General features: G+C 42.0%; 1 protein-coding gene across 1 annotated transcript in view; it reads left to right on the top strand.

Annotated features, from left to right (window-relative positions):
• The first annotated feature begins 6,520 nt into the window (after positions 1 to 6,520).
• Positions 6,521 to 14,583, top strand: part of nrxn1a (neurexin 1a) — a 91,808-nt gene continuing 83,745 nt past the window's right edge. The window contains exon 1 of the mRNA XM_088070485.1: positions 6,521 to 6,820. The gene's annotated coding sequence lies outside the window, so the exon portion shown is untranslated. The remainder of the gene's footprint in view (positions 6,821 to 14,583) is intronic.

Here is a 14,583-nt window from a genome sequence, read left to right as displayed (position 1 = left end):
GTCAAAACATGCAAAACATTTTGTGATTGAACATGCCCCAGCTGTCAAGGTGTGACTTATCTGCCGCTGCGCAGAGGATTGTGGGTCAGAACAGCCAAAAACGCATGCTGGTTTGCATGCTGCCAAATCCAACTGGATGTAGTAGAACATTCTGGTATTTTTAACACACTGCATTTGACATACTATGTATTGGGAATTTATTAATATGTGTACAAAATTTCATCTCAATCCTTGTTATAGCTGTTGAGATAGTTAAGTCAGTACAGAATTGGTGGACAGAGTGACTGCATGACTTTACATAGAGCCACACTGCTATCTTCGCTCAAAATTGACCCTGCCTGGAATAGGCTGCTTCAGTATTGACTATTCAGGCAGAACTTTGGGTATAAAATAAAGTCTTGCCACTGTGCTGGCATAGTTTTTGGATTGGAAATAGAACAGGCTTGAGTGTGAGGTTTAAGAGCAGAGATGAGTCAAAGCCAGAGCTGGTGGACAGCTGGCTCTGAGTCAAGATGGAGTCAGGGCCAAAGTGGAGTCATAGCCGTATCAGAGCAGACCCGGTGATGGTGCCAATCTGGCCCAAAAGCCACGGCGGAGATGGAGCCGAGATTGAGCGAGTGCCAGAGAAAAAAATTTTTGAGCAGAGCTGGAGCTGATTCCCATCCTGGAGATGAGTAGGAGTTGATGTCAGAGAGGGAGTCTCGCTTTTACCGAGGAAGCAGGAGCTGATGACGAAGAAGATGATGATGAGTGGAGTCTGAGTTGCGTCAGAGTGGAACCAACCAGATAATTGCTGGAGAGGAGCCAGCGTAAAGCTGCTGGAGTCTGTAGTGAAGTCGGAGAGAGAACTGGAGTGGGGGAGGAGAACTGAGATGAAGAGGTGTATGAGACTGGGGATTCTTGAAAGTTTTCTCTCTTTCTTACTCCATTTTATTCCTTTTCTGATCTTAACGATGTGTTGAATTTAGAAGCAGAGAACAGTGTGAAGCTGACGAAGAAAAATTGTGCTGTCAGTGAATATGTTGAGCTTGGCAGGTGAAGAGGACTGATTTGATATGATGAAAGGGAGTCTGTCACTCTGGCGGGAGACAGAACATTTTGCTCTGGACACTTGACAGACTCGCTGCTGGTAGCCACAGAAAAGAACATTTTCTTTCTCCTCGCTGTAAATATTGTCATCTGCCGTTCCTATTCTGACCTTAAACCATGCTACTATTTGAGAGCTCAGAATCAAATCTGTCATTAATATAATTTTCAAACAGAGTAATTTACTGGAGTAAATGACATCTTGTGTGATAGTTTTGTACTTTCGTCTTTCGCCATCAAAGTCTGTCCTCTTGTTTTCCCACCCAGTGCTCTGTCTAAGTTTCTCTCTTTTTAAGTGTGTATCCATCCACCTTTTTATGCACATTTTCAATTTGTGCATTAAAAAATGAGTCTAAACAGAACATTTGGGAAAACTCTCAAGGTTTTATGCTTGGGGGACTTGGAGAAGTAGGTGTATCAATAAAGGTAAGGTAAATAAGACAGCAGTGGGTTGCATTTGTCACTGCAAGCTCTCTTCCTCGTCTCTGGATGGCTCTTACCACGGCATTTTGTATCTCCGTTGTCAAGTGTGTTCTTCGTTATTGTTTTTGTCATTTTCCTTTGTTTAAGGTTTGACTGGTGCTCTTTCAATCAGGTCATCTCGTTGCGCCTTCAGATTGGAGAATTAGTGCTACCCACTGCTTATATCGATGACCCATCTCCTAATATTCACATTACTGTATTGAATGGAAAAGTCCATGAATTCACAAATTATGTTTTTTGCCAGAAAATTTGGCAAAAATTTGCATTAGATTTGGATCGAAACTGAACTTTTGTTGACATTTTTCCCAGCTTTTCACGTAATCCACGAAGGGGGCCACCTCCAGAGCACAATCCAGGATGTTTGTGTGTTATTGGACCAACATTTCCATGGTCTCCAGAGGATGAATCCTTATGATTTGGATAGTCCTCTTGAGTTTATACCATCAGCAAGTCAAAGCTTTCACTTATCCTACAAAACACTGGTTTCCAAATGTTGGGTTGGGCTCTAAAAGTGGTTCACAGGTCATTTCTAAATGGACCAAAACAAGACAAAACAAAACAAAAAAACATCAACAATAAAATAGAAGTACAGTGAATTCCGTTACAGAGATTTTTTTTTGAAGTTTGTGTTTATTCTAGTAATCTTTTTTGATTTTTTGTGTTTTAAGCCTGGTGTTGTTTACCCTTTGTGAAATAAAATTGAATATGTGGTTAGTTATCTAATTTATCTTGAACTAATGACTAAGGAGGAATCTGGACCCAGTGACTGAACCAGTTGGGAACCACTTAAACATCTCAATATATACGGAAATGGTTGGTTCAAAATTTTGTACAGACATTTGTGATCCCCCATCTCAATATCTATGGAAAGGATTGGCACAAAATTTGATACATATATTCTTGGTCCCAAGAAGATAACCCCCCACAAAGTTTTAGTTTTCCTGTTATGCCTCCAACAGGTCAAAGCTTTCACCTGTCCTGTAAAGCATCTCAATGTATACTGGAAGGATTGGCACAAAATTTGGTACAGATATTCATGGTCCCCCTCGTGGGAAATTGTAATTGCTTTGATTCCCCAACTTTTCATCTAGCGCCAACATCACGTCAAAATATTAATTTATCCATGAAGTCTGTTTCATTTTCACATCCTGCTTTCAGTCTTTTTACTGATGTACCTCCAAGGTCTTTATCTCAATGACCCGTTCTTCTCCCTCTGCTTCAGCCTTGGGAAGAGTCTGATTTTATTCTCTACTTTTCTCAACTACAAGTCTGAGAGAGTAAATTGTGCAGAAAGCGATTTCTGCCATAGTAGATCAGAAAATTGTGCATCAAGTCAGTGCATGACTGATAATAGTATAACTTGGAGCATATTATAATGAACACAATGACCTGACATTGATGAGGTGCTGAAAGGGAAGAAAGGATGCAGCTGAGAGTTCATGGTAGGTTGCTCAGACATGTGTCATCTCTATACATTTGACACAAAAAACGTGTCAAGCTAAGTATGAGCCCATTCAAAACAGGGTATGGCACTCTGAGTAAATGAGGGCTTGTTGATTTATGAAGGCTTTTGATTTATGTTCTTTTAAAATTAGTAATCAGGGACTATGATGATGAAAAACGGATGCATTTCTTCCTTTTAGCTGACTATCATCGCGGTGGTCTGAAGTGTTGATGATGAGTTCGACACTCAGCTGATCATAACAGAATTTTGTAACACACAAGGCTACTGATTAAATGTCCCGAGAATCTAATATCACCTAAATAAATAGCTTGACATATTTGGAAATTAGGTTATTCACTTTCTTGCCAAGAGTTAGATGAGAAGATCAACACCACTCTGATATCTGTATGTTAAAACTGAAATGAGAGCCAACAGCTGATTAGCTTAACATAGCATTTAGACTAGATTCAGGTAGCAACAGCCCAGCTTGGCTCTGTCCAAAGCGAAAAAAATCCACCTTACAGTATATGTAACGCTTCCCAAATAAAGGAGCTGTGTGCTACATTCACAGTGTATCTGAATTAGAGGGATTATCTGCACACGGTTCTCAACATTGAGGTGGCTGAGGCGACTACCAGCTAATGGTGCTAGCTCAGATAACTAAAATTGTTAGCCTGGAGGGAAACTGGAGGATGCGTGCTACGTTACCCTGGCGACAACACCCAATATCAGCGTTAACCACCATATCGGGGCAATGTCTTTTTGTAGTTGTTTGGGTCTCTTTGAGGTTTAGTGTCTTATTGAGGGCATTTTGTGTCTTTTTTTGCCTTTGTGTGTCACTTTGTAGTCATTTTGTGGCACATAGTGGTTGTTTTGTGCCTCATTGCAGTCAATTTGTGTTTGTGGTTGTTTTGTGTCCCTTTGTAGTCATTTTGTGCCTCATTGTAGTCATTTTGTGTCTCTGTGGTTGCTTTGTATCCCTTTATAGTCATTATGTGCCTCCTTGTGGTTGTTTTGTGTCGCATTGTAGTCATTTTGTGTCTGTGGTGATGTTTTGTGTTTCTAGTCATTTGTGTCTCTTTGTGGTTGTTTCATGTCTCTTTGTAGTCATTTTGTGTCTCTTTTTGGTTGTTTTATGTCACTTTGAAGTCGTTTTGTATCGCTGTGGTTGTTTTGACTGATTTTGTTGTTAGTTTGTGTCACTGCAGATCCTTTGCTTCTCTTTGTTGTCTTCCTATGTAAATCTTTATGGGTTTTTTGCATCTCTTCCTGGTCAGTACATTTTATTTTGAGTGACATTTAGCAGGTGAAGGGACCTCTGACACTTTGGGCCCCTGGGGCTGTGCCCAGTAGGCCCGTTCAGTAATCTATCCATGACAGTTTTTCCATTTCCATTCTTCCGTGCTATGCTAAGCTAATCAGGCTGTAGCGTCATGTTTAGTGTACATGTTTGACAGTGGTTTCTGTTATCTTATTCTTGGCAAGAAAGTGAATGGGCGTTTGTACTAGAGATATGCCCTAAATAATGAATAAATGCATCAGTAAACCTGAAATGTGATTTTTTTATTGTCAAGTATTTAGACACTATAGACATTTTCATCATATCTAAATGTAAAAGCATCCATTTTACAACACCGCCTTGGACCTGTTGAAAGAATCGCTTTCTTTCACACACCATGCAGCTCCTCTTTTGTTTCATTTTATCATGACAGCGTGCGTTGTAGAGTGGAGACACAAATGAAAGGAAGCCAGTTTGCAGCTTGCGCTGATGAGGTGGCCGTGACTGTGTGATAGGTCAGTTTGGAAATTTAGCCAGGCCACCAGGGAAGGTAATTGTTTTCCAGGGATGGCAAGGGTTACATGGGAAAAGCTACAAGAAGAAAAGGGGAATGGAGACTGGAGAGGGAGGGCAAGCAACATAAAGAGCCATTCTCTCCTCCTCCTCCTCTTCTCCTGTCATTTGTATCACTCTGTCCCTCCTCCTTCTCTCCTCCCGTTCCTTGTCCTTATCAGATAAGCGCCTTCTTTCTGAAGGTGCTACTAGACATCTCCAATAACTATGTTCATGTGTGTGCCTGCCTGTATGTGTGTGTGTGTGTGTGTGTGTGTTTTCATGACAGTTATGGGAGCTTGTCATCGTGCTCCTCTAGATCAATGGAGCGCAGTTGCCTAGCAACCTGCTGATCGGGAGGAAGGAGGCGGGGGAGAGAGAGGGAGAGCGGCATAAGATTAGAAAAGAAAGAGGTCTGGAGAGGGAAGGGAAGAAGGGAGAGAAGTGGGTGAGATCAACAGTAAAGAATGCTGTGGTTGGATGACAGGAAATAAGACAGTAGAGCTTAGCGTGTCGAATCTGTCTTTGTGTGTGTACTGTAAGAGGAGGGTGAGGGGGAGGGAGGTGGGACGTGAATGCATGGATTGTGCATGTGTGCAACAGTAGTTTTGGGGGACTGATGAGTTGATGTTGATACTATCGCGCTGAAATAGAACATCAAAGCCCGAGCATGGTGACGCCAGCAGCACACTTTCTCTCATTTAGCTGCTGATTTAATTATCTTTATCTTAAAGGGGAACAAAGTGGTTAAACGCACTGCATTGGGAGGGAGCGGCGGTAGAGATAAACAGTGGGGAATGGGCGGGAGGGGTAGAAATGGAGAGAGAAGTCGGAGGGAGATGAATTTGGACAGGAGGAAATGAGGAGACGGGGGTAAAGAAGGAGAGCAAGGACGAGGGGGATGAAACAAGAGAGATGGATGGAAAGAGATGATCAGGTGTTGGTTGGCCTCGTGAGAGATGCGCACATATGCTCCACATCGCCTATGATATTTACACAGTCTCCCTCTCTGCCAGGAGGAAGGAGGAGGAGATGTGAAGGGAGGATGGGGTGTCATTATAAACGAGAGGAAAAAAAAGAGAGAGGGAGGGATGGAGAGACAGAGGAATAGCTGTACATCCCAGAGGTATACTGTGTGACTGAGTTAGAATAACATGTGGAGGCAGAGTGGCTGTTAAACTTTATGGAGGATTGAAAATGGACAATTAGCATCTCAACGATCTCACTGTCACCTGGAACATTCTCCCCCGTTGTCATAGTAACCCTCCTCTCCCTGCTCACACTTCCTAATTCATGCTACCCCCTCCCTGCCACCACTACCGCCATGGCCTAAGTACTTGCACCTTTAAGCTCCTGCATGCACAGACACACAAATGGGACTCTTGATGTGTAAAATCAATGCAAACTGTATTTTGTGTGCTTCTGGTCTGGGGTTGTATTTCATTAAGGGGGATCTTAATGCTATGATGTCAATTGAGTCTGTCCAACTTTGTGGCAGCAGTTTGGGGAAGGCCCTTACTGGAAATACAGAGACATCTGGGAAGTTGTATTGTAAGTGTGTGGTCAATTGCACAACAAATTCCTTCACAGGAGGATGTTAATGCTTTGTTGAGCAATTGTTTGGCAGTGTTTGGATTTCCGCAAGTCCGCAAATGGATACTGGGCACTGAAACAACCTTGCACAAGGATTTTGGGAAAGTTTTTTTTTAATTTTTCTTAACTTTTCTGACATTTTTTTGCTGTCTTTTTTTGGTCTCTCTGTGGAAATCTGTTTTCACTGTTCCAGATCCTGCTCTGAAACGAGTATTTCACTTCTGGAAGGATGGTCTTTTCATAAAACCAGGCTGTCTCTGCAGCAGAGTAGAGACACAAATACTTATGAAATCAGTGCTATATGACTAGAGGCAACTTGAGACAGGAGACCCACAACTACCAGAATGCACTACACCACACCAGATCAGTGAATGCTTCTGTTGGTGAGTGACTTTTTGTGAAGTTGTAGGTGTGAAACAATCGCAACTGGCCAGGAAAAAATGATCTCGTATTACGGTTAAAGGGTAAAAAGTCGTCAAATGCAATACATACTGTATCCCTTCACGGGAGGATATTAATGCTTTGTTGAGCAATTGTTTGGCAGTGTTTGGATTTTCTGGTCTGGGGTTGTATTTCATTAATGCTATGATGACAGTTGAGTGTGTCCAACTTTGTGACAGAAGTTTGGGGAAGGCCCTTACTAGAATTACAAAGACATCTTGGAAGTTGTATTGGAGGCAGGTGGTCAATTGCACAACAAATTCCCTCACTGGAGGATATTAATGCTTTGTTGAGCAATTGTTTGGCAGTGTTTGGATTTTCACAAGCCCACAAATGGATACTAGGCACTTTAATAACCCTTCACGGGAATTTTGAGCAGCTTTTTCTGACTTTTTCTGACATGTTTTGCTGTCTTTCCTGCTGTCTCTATTGAAGTGTGTTTTTACTGATATGTTTTTATTTTTGGGGTTGCTTTGGCAGTCGAATAAGCTAATACAGGCATAGATTTTAGGGGAATGTAGGGGACATGGCCTTCTTAATATTTAGAGCATGTGTGTTTGGATTTGAGTGGGTTTGCTGAAAAAGATGCTCTGTGCTTTGCGTGGTAGTGGTTCCTCTTGAACTAATTGCCATGGTCTTGGAACATTTGATGAGACACACCTGTTTTAACTGCCCGTGGTCTGTTTGCACTGCTCCAGACTCAGCTTTTAAGGAAGCATTTCACCTCTGGAAAGATGTGTTTTTCCTAAAACTATGTCTATGCAGTAGAGAGAAGCAAATACTTTTGAAATTTGGATTACATGATTAGAGAAATAAGAAAAAAGAAGCTTTTACTAAAGAAGTAGAAAACCTACAACTATTAGAATGCACTGCTTTGCACCAGACCAATAAACGCTACCGCTGGTGGGCGATCTTATGCGAACTCGTGTGTGTGAAACAATGGTGGCCAGCCGAGCCAGTTCTCATACCGAACTTGTATAATCATGACAATCTGTCAGTGCTTTAGGCGTAAGTAGACATCGCCAAAAGGCACTTTTAGCGCGCATGGGATCGCTGCAGGATGGCATCAGGTGAGAATGCAGCCGGACAGATCCGGTCCAATGTTATTATACTCTGGCAGACCGCGTAAACTAATAACAATTATGATGGCTGAAATTTAAGTGTCCTAGTAAGACATGATAGCGTGACAGTGAGTCAGCATGCACAATACCAGGACCCCGAAACTGGAGCATCTGAATGGAGTTAAGCCATTGTTAATTTTATTATTCCAGCCTGTATTTATGTGTATAATGTTTGAGTGTCTGCATACTTTTGGCCATATAGTGAATGAAATCCCATAGTTGTTTACTCATGGTGTGTGTGTACTATACAGTATGTGTGGTATGCAGGTGTATCCACTTTATTTGATCCCTTCCTCCACTCTGTGAGGTCCTTGTAGCTCCAGGCATCAGAGCGCTGTAATGTTCTCCGCCAGTGCTGCACAGTTACCGTGACATTTTCAAGGCCACCAGGTCAAAGGTCAAAGGTGACAGGCAATGATGTGCTCCTTGTTACTGATTTCTCTGTTCATTATCCGCTCTTAGAGCCTGTTCTACCACACAAAACTGCTCTGACCCTCGCCCCCCTTACTGTAGGGCATGTGATGCCGCGGGGCTGAGTGGTGGCTGCATCGCCATGACAACCAGTAGGTCAAGATTTATGGTCATTCTGATGCGCACATGAAGCTCTGCGCACACACACAAATCAGTGGTGTGAGGGCTAATGAACTATGGATCTTGAGAGTTTTTTTTTCTATTTGGACACACATTAAAGCAACACACACCTTTCTTTTATTCAACCTCTTCACCCACCCCCCCCCCACACACACACACGTAACCTGACGAGCTTTGTTTGTTTCTTGTCGGTCACTCTCCATCTGCTGTTCAGATGATCAATGCTAATGCCTGTTGAGAGTCCTAATGACACACAGATCCATACGCAGATGGACTGCGCACTTGCTGTCGTGGTTGTGTGCACGCGTGTGGGCATCCATGTGTGCATGCTTGTGCACATGAGCTAATGTTATTTGTGTTTAGAAATTGCAATCCTTCGATGAGGACAGGTCAGCGCTATTGTTATAAATGAGAGTAAGATTGCTGGGAGGTGACCTCTCCTACATCACACACACTGATACACACACACACACACACACACATACACACACCCACACATACACACATGCGCACGTGGCTGTTTGCACTATTGGCAAGTGGAATTAGTAAATGTATGAGCTACACAGAAACTCATTACAACACGATTAGAGACAAACCTCCCATTTAATCTCATTTAGAAAAGGGTGGTTGCCTGTCAAACACACTCACACACACTTACTCACACACACACACACACACACACATTTTTACTTACCACAAAGACCACCCTCTCTGCATGAATGACATGTCTGACTCATAAAATCATACCCTAATAATCATATGCCAACACCGCTGTAGGTAGTGTTTTAAATGACAAACTGAGCCTTTGACATGCATCTATATACATATCACTATTAAAAGATAGAGATTTCTCCACATGAAGCACTTGGACTCCTCCCTTCCTCAACTCCCCCACCCCCCTGCGCTGTTTGTCACCATTCACAGCGCAAACTAGGTAAACCTCGCCATCTCTAGCTCGGCTCCAAACACTGTAGCACAAACTGACATAAATGCAAGCACAAAATACAGGCGCACAAACACACACAGGCTGGATGCTGACAGATGAGTTTTTATTTTTGGCTGTATATTCTCTCTGCTGGCAGTTGAGACACACAGGCACACATATATAAAGAAAATATGTATACACACCCCAGACACACACACATATACAGTGACCTTCTCTCTGCTGAGTAGGCAAAGAGTCAGGGGTCAGTGCCTGCTGTCAGCCTGTCAGAGAGGGAGGAAGGGAGAGGGGAAGTGAGAGGAGGCAGAGGAAGAGCAAACGTGGTCGGAGGAATGTACAGAATGGAGCTCCTCATCATTCAATAAAGACTAATGCAATCAGAGGCGGCCCATATCTGTCACGGTAAATGTTGGCTGATAGAGTCGCAGCAATTTAAAATGCTCATGCTATAATGCATTTCCCTGTGCCTCTCACAGACTGATGATGCATCACATCACGCCTTGATGGCTCTCGTAGAAACGGATAACCTGCTCCGCAGCATGCTGAATGAGGCCTTCCATTACGCCTGACCGTTTTTGCACGTTTTTATCTTAATCGGCGGCAAAGAAGTTTCGTGCGGAAATCCATTAAAAATACAAAAGTTACCTGAAGTTCACTGCTCAATCTTTCAGAATTATTGCAGATAATTATGTCCTCTGTTATGACTCCGTCAAGCAAAAGCAATGCTCCCACAAAGGCCACAAAGGATATCTGTCATTTTAGCAATCGCACTCTCAGAATTGATATTTTTTCCCCAAATGTGAATATATTTCGAGAATATGCTGCAAAATCATCACATTATCAAGTCTTGTTGAGCCTGTTTACAGGTGGTGTTAACATGCGTTTCGGTGATCTCTGAGGGACAGCTGAAATGTGTTACAGTTCACACCTTTGCCCAACAAAATTGCCTGAAAAAAAGGTTGGCATTTTATATTTCTGCAAACAATGGAAGGGCAACCATCCCCACTGGAAAAGCAGCAATGTCTCTAAAAAAAAACAACCACTTTTTGGACCATTATCCCATCAGGAAAGTAGCAATGATTTTGTAAAATCAATTGCTTTTTGAGCCTCTATTTGAGCAGGTAAAGCAGCAATGTCTCTCTAAAAAAAACCCACCACTGTTCCAACATCCCAGCAGGAAATGCAATGTTTGCATAAAAGCATCCACCTTTCAGGCCACTTTCCTGGCAGGAAAAACATCAATTCTTGGTAAAAAGTCATTCACTTTATTTGGCAACTATTCTTGCAGAAAAAGCAAGGATGTCACCATAAAGAAACCACCAGGCAACTATCTTGGCTTGAAAAGTAGCAATTCCCTGTTTAAAAAAAAAAGAAGAAAAAAAACGACTTTATTGGCAACTATTGCGGCAGGAAAAACAGGGATGTCAACTAAAGAACAATTGCTTTTCTGGCCTCTATCCTGGCAAGAAAAGCAGCCATTCTCTGTAAAAATCAACTGCTTGTTTTTGGCAACTAGCCCATCAGGAAATGCAAGGACATCAGTGTAAAAAACAATCGCTTTTCAGGCCACTATCTTGGCAGGAAAAGCAGCAGTTTTCTGTAAAACAAATGACTGCTTTTTTGGCAACTATTGCGGCAGGAAAAGCAGGATGTCATTGTGAAATACAAGAGTTTTTCAGGTCACTATCCCTACAGAAAAACCAGCATTACCTTGGAAAATACAATAGCTCTTTGGGCCACTATCCTGGTAGGAAAAACCCAAAAACATCTGCTTTTTGGGCACTACCCTGGCAGGAAATTAGCTATCATTCCGTAAAAAACAACTACTTTTCAGGCCACTATCCCGACAGGGAAGCAGCATTCGCTGTGAAAAACAATTGCTTTTTTGGCAACTATCCCAGCAGATAAAGAAGCAATGTCTTGGTAAAAGAACAACTGCTTTTCAAGCCACCATTTCGGCAAGAAAAGCAGCACTGTCTCAGTAAAAAAACAACTTCTTTTTGTCCCTAAACAGCAGACAAGTCACAACAAAAGACTCACACTTTGTGCCTAAAAAGCTGCTGGAAACACAGCAATGACTCGCTAAATATCACTTTTTCATGTGGGGACTGGGCTGCTGTGTCTATCATGCACCTCCAACTGACCACTTGTGTTCAGGTTTCATTGCATCACTTACGCTAGAAGGTCAAAGGACCTCGGGCAGAGTTACCACGTCCACAGACACCATAGTTGCTCACTAGCATGCTCCATAGTCGGATAGCCATAGCCAGATACCGCTGTCAGCAGAATTTAACACTTCTCCTTCTATAGAGCAAAACTATAAACAGTAGCGCAATATTTCATTCAACTCGTTATAAAATGGACATGTTATTGAGCGCTGTCACCAAAAACACCATGTCCTGCATTGATGACATAATTTCCTGTCACGTCCTTGACATAAGGACGCTTTAGAGTTTACACCACAAAAGTTATGTGGTCCAATGAGTCCTGAATCGCCTCGGCAGGGGGTTTGAGTGATCAGATCAGTGATCCGAAACCTTGTGTAACATCTTGGCCAAGGGACTACTGATGGCTAATTCTGGCAGGTCTATACCTTGCGAATTTATGGATCAGCAAAAAAAGGAAAAAACATTTCATTCCTTGGAAGGGTCTTTTCCAGTTTTTCAGACACTTCTAGTGAGCCTGTCATTGGCAAAACAAGCACTTTTAGTGGACATAAATGTCTCATAGGAATTATGTACCTGTTGGGTCTGTTCTGCAATGGTCTCTTTCAATAGACCAGTTCAAAATATAGTTTCCATGTTTCTTACTTGGACACATAACATGCAAAAATAGGATTCAGGTTAAACATATAATGTATCCATTTAATACCAAGTGTAATATTTTAAAATCAAAACAAAAGTTGACTGTGGGATAAGAGTTTTTTTCCCCAACTGGTTTCCAAAATGAATCAATTTGTTTCAAGAATTTTCTAGAATCAAAATATCGTTTAAAAAAAATAAAAGTTGATTTTAAAGCATTGATGTGCTTCACTTTAGCTTTTTTGGACTGAAAATCCTTGAAACAAATTCATAGGAAAGAACCTGAAATAATCCGACTAAACTAGCATATTTTTTTTAACTGATATTAAGAAAAATACGCATTCATGGCTCAAAACACAAAAGTTACCTGATAAGATTGAGATCTATTGCAGTGTATTAAGTTTAGAATAAACATCTCACTGTATTAAGTGTTAAATATTAAATTAAATAAATAGTGTCAGAACAGCAATTAATCTCAAAATGTTCCCCTTTAGTTTGCATGTATCTCTATGCTGAAAACGTGTTTCCACCAGAATTTTCCGTGGTGTTTTTCCTTGCACGGGGATAAGATGGAAAACGTTATTATTTGATAATGCCATTTGGTCCAAAAGGTCAGCCTGGCCCTTGGATGGGGGGAGGGAGAGAGAAGGGGGAGTGGATGGGTAAAGGGGTTTGAGGAGTGATGGTGGTGGTGGTCAGTCCAATTGGAAACCAGGTGCTGATGTTGAGATAGTTTCCATAGTAACTCCCCCTCCTCCCAGTCTCATTCTCCCCACTTCCCTCTCGAACACTCCCCTCACACACAAGAGCACAGGACAACATCTGCACAACTGCATGCTTATCCCAGCGCTGGTCTCTGTGGTCAACCCATTTCACTGTAATATCTGTTGCTCGAATCAGTTTTAGCCTTTATGTTACAGCTGTGTGGCCACATGTTCCAGCTGTGCGGTTATACGATATACGGAGGTTAAACATTAAAGCTGCCTCTCTGCCAGTTGCCTGCTTTTGCCGGAGCAAAATATATAGCACCAAACAGACTGTACAATCCGCTGCAAACAGACAAGACGACAACTACTGTACAAAACCAGGAGTGATGTACGTGTATGTGTCGCAGCACACCGTTATACGCTGAATGCTGCTCCATTCATTGTTTCTGTAGAGTGCATCTTGAATCAGCATCTCTGATCAGGTCAGGGATGTTCTTTTTACAGGAGGCCCCCAGCCTTCAGTTGTCGATTTTCTAGCTCTACTACTCCTCCTCCTTCAGCTCCGGCACTCAGTGAAGGTGAGTGTTAACGCAGAGTAAAAGGAGGAAACCAGATGTGCAAGCTCGTCAGAGACAGACGTACAGACTAAGAGAGAGAAGGTAGATTTAGAGAGAGAGGAAGAGCAGAAGCAGCTGGCTGAGGGAGCCCAGGGAGAGCACCTCTGAGCTGGGCCTCACACAGCTGGAGTCCCTCCCTGGGACAGGCTGGAAAGAATCTGTGTGTGTGTTGTGTGTTGTGTGTGTGTGTGTGTGTGTGTGTGTGTGCGTGTGTGTATGCACAAAAGTGTGTGTATATTTCATAATAGTTGCACATAGTGTACATTTCTGCTGCCTGACGCAACATGAACCTCACAAGAATCACCTACACTGTACAGACAGACACAAACATCATGTGTAAACCAGTTGGATATCATACACTATATGGCCAAAAGTATGTGGACACTTGACATTCCACCCTTATATGATTGTTTAACATCTTATTCCAAAACCACTGGCATTAATATATCATTCAGACAGTCTCCACCATTGGAGGATCATCCTAGAGGCAACATGGGAGCCACCTAGGGCCCCACCCCCCTAATTTTTCCCCACACTCAAAAAAATCTGAAACATACAGAAAATGGTGTATTGTAGCAACATGTTCTCACAGAACAGTTTGTATGATATCCTATAAAAATGTGCACACAACAGTTCACCTGATATACTACGAATTAGCGCCCCATGAATTCTTTAATACCTGAGAAACCTGAGAGAAAAATGTCTTGATTTCTGTCAAAAATCACAGGAAACATAGGGGAAACTTGGCAAGAAATGTCCAGCCAGCTGCAAAAAAACCCCCAAAAAACAAAAGATGACATCTAAAAATTAGTTTAAAGTGGGATTATATATACTCAAAAAGATGTAATCCAAGAAACAAAAGTCCAGAAAAATATATTTATGTTTATAATTTTATTAATTATATATTTAAAATCCTATAAGTGTC

Source organism: Plectropomus leopardus, chromosome 19 (genome assembly GCF_026936395.1).
Source record: "Plectropomus leopardus strain MGB_pleo_1.0 chromosome 19, ASM2693639v1, whole genome shotgun sequence".
NCBI lineage: Eukaryota > Metazoa > Chordata > Actinopteri > Perciformes > Serranidae > Plectropomus > Plectropomus leopardus.
The sequence above is the reverse complement of the archived record's forward strand: the minus strand, read 5'-3'. Positions and strand labels throughout refer to the sequence as shown.